The sequence below is a fragment of the Chiloscyllium plagiosum genome, chromosome 20, assembly GCF_004010195.1.
Source record: "Chiloscyllium plagiosum isolate BGI_BamShark_2017 chromosome 20, ASM401019v2, whole genome shotgun sequence".
Classification (NCBI taxonomy): domain Eukaryota; kingdom Metazoa; phylum Chordata; class Chondrichthyes; order Orectolobiformes; family Hemiscylliidae; genus Chiloscyllium; species Chiloscyllium plagiosum.
In genome coordinates this window covers 61,707,151-61,710,082 of record NC_057729.1, presented here as the reverse complement: position 1 = coordinate 61,710,082, position 2,932 = coordinate 61,707,151, and the positions used below count along the sequence as shown (strand labels likewise).

Sequence of the window (2,932 nt, the reverse complement as noted above, 5' to 3'; positions counted from 1 at the left end):
ACAGCTGAGGATCCTGGGATTTTATTCATTAGACTTTAGAAGGTTGAGGGGAGATCAAATAGAAGCTTACAAGATAATGCATGGATTAGAAATGGTGGACTCTAGGAAGTTGTTTCTGCTAGGCGGGGAGACCAATGGACACAGCCTTAGGATTAGTGGGGGGTCAATTTAGAACAGAAATGAGGAGAAATTTCTTCAGCCAGAGAGTGGTGGCCTGTGGAATTCATTGCCACAGAGTGCAGTGGGGGCCAGGACGTTAAATGTCTTCAAGGCAGAGATTGATAAATTCTTGATCGCGCAAGGAATTGAGGGCTACAGGGAGTGCGGGTAAGTGGAGTTGAAATGTCAATTAGCCATGATTAAATGGCGGAGTGGACTTGATGGACCAAATGGCCTTACTTCCACTCCTATGTCTTATGGGGTCTTATAGTCTAACAAACTATATTTCCTCACACTTCACCACATTGAACTTCATCTGGCACACCTATCTGCATACTCCAAGCTGGCATTATCTTTTTAAAGTTCTACACTATCCTCATCACAGTTTACAATGCTTCCAAGTTTTGTATAATGTGCAAACTTTAAAACTGCCTCTTGTTAAAACTGTTTCAATTTGCGTTTTGCTTATATGGTTTCTGTTTGTAATGATTATGTTGTGTTTATATTTCTACTTTCACCATTTGAGTTTGAGTTTCTGTTCCCATTTCACTGTTTGCACAACTCTCTGAGCTGTCATTGAAGTTGTCTGAGGTAGACTGTGGACAAATCTGCTAGAAGTCTTTGAGGACATAACAAGGAAAGGGAATAAGGAGGAGTCAGTGGATGTTGATTTACTTGAATTTTCAGAAGTCTCACAATAAAATCCCTTATAAAAGATTATGGGATCAGAGATCATGTACAGAAATGGATCAAAAACTGGATATCAAACAGGAAGCAAAGAGTAGGAATAACGGGTCTTCTTCCTAATGGCAGGCAGTGATTAGTGGAGTACCACAGGGATCTGTGCTTAGACCAGAGCAATTCACAATCAATATTAATGATGTTGATCAGGGAACTACATGTCATATCTTCAAGGTTGCAGATGTTTGTCAGGAAGATGTTTGGTAGGAAGATCGTATGAGGAAAGGCTGAGGAACTTGGGGCTGTTTTCATTGGAGAAAAGGAGGTTTAGGGGTGACTTGATAGAGGTGTACAAGATGATTAGGGGTTTAGATCGGATTGACCATGAGAACCTTTTTCCATGTATGGAGTCAGCTATTACGAGGGGGCATAGCTTTAAATTAAGGGGTGGTAGGTATAGGACAGATGTTAGGGGTAGATTCTTTACTCAGTGAGTCGTGAGTTCATGGAATGCCCTGCCAGTAGCAGTGGTGGACTCTCCCTCTTTATGGGCATTTAAACGGGCATTGGATAGGCATATGGAGGATAGTGGGCTAGTGTAGGTTAGGTGGGCTTGGATCGGCGCAACATCGAGGGCCAAAGGGCCTGTACTGCGCTGTATTTTTCTATGTTCTATGTTCTATGCAAAGATATGTGAGTGGGGTTTATGCTATGAGGAGGATGCAGAGAAGCTTCAATATGTTTTGGACATCTACATGGCAGATTCAGTATAATGTGCCGTTATCCACTTTAGTAGTGAAAACAGGCAGGCAGATTATTATTTGAATGACAACAGGTTGGGAAAGGGGGAGGCAATGGCCTAGTGATATTATTGCTGGACTGTTAAACCAGAGACCCAGATAATGTTCTGGGGACCCTGGTTTGAATCCTGCCACAGTGGATGGTAGAATATGAATTCAATAAATATCTGGAATCAAGAGTCTAATGATGACCATGAATCTATTATCGATTGTTGGAAAAACCCATCTGGTTCATTAATATCCTTTAGGGAAGGAAATTGCCATCCTTACCTGGTCTGGCCTACATGTGACTGCAGACACACAAGCAATTTGGTTGCCTCTGAACAATTAGGGATGAGCAACAAATGTTGCCTAGCCAGAGATGCCCTCATCCCATTAATGAATTTTTAAAAAATGCAATAAGAACTGGGTGTCCTTGTACACTAGTTACTTTAAGTAAGCATGCAGGTGCAGCAACTGGTGAAGAAGGCAAATGGAGTGTTGGTCTTCATTGTGAGAGGATTCGAGTACAGGAGCAGGGATGTGTTGCTGCAATTGTACAGGGCCTTGGTGAGATCACACCTGGAGTATTGTGTGCAGTTTTGGTTTCCTTATCTGAAAAAGGATGTTCTCACTCTTGAGGCAGTGCAGTGAAGCTTTCTGGGATAGCAGGACTAACGTGCGGGGAGAGACTGGATCGCTTATGCTGTATTAACTTGATTTCAGAAGAATGGAGAGGGAGGTTCTTTTAAAAAATCTATAAAATTCTAACAGAATTACATAGGGTAGCTGCAGGAAAGATGACTGGGGAGTCCTGAACCAGGGGTCACAGTCCAAAGATAGACAGGAAGCCATTTAGGACTGAGATGAGGAGAAATGTCTTCACCCAGAGAGTGGTGAGACCCGAAAGTGGCTGAGGCCAAATCACTATATTTTTAAGAAGGGCTAAAGGGATCAAAGGATATGGGGAGAAAATGGGAAAGTGCTATTGAGTTGGATGATCAGCCATGATCACATGGAATAGCAGAGTAGGCTCAAAAGGTCAAATTGCCTATTCTGCTCCTAGTTTCTATGTTTGTATGTTTCAAAGTTTCTAAGCCTGATATTATCTTATGAAATCTCTTGATTAGATTAGATTAGATTAGATTAGATTACTTACAGTGTGGAAACAGGCCCTTCGGCCCAACAAGTCCACACCGACCCGCCGAAGCGCAACCCACCCAGACCCATTCCCCTACATTTGCCCCTGCACCTAACACTACGGGCAATTTAGCATGGCCAATTCACCTGACCTGCACATCTTTGGACTGTGG

General features: G+C 42.6%; 1 protein-coding gene across 1 annotated transcript in view; it reads right to left on the bottom strand.

Moving 5' to 3' along the window:
- LOC122559891 (fer-1-like protein 4) overlaps positions 1-2,932 on the bottom strand; it is a 349,022-nt gene that overhangs the window by 27,879 nt on the left and 318,211 nt on the right. The window lies entirely within an intron of this gene.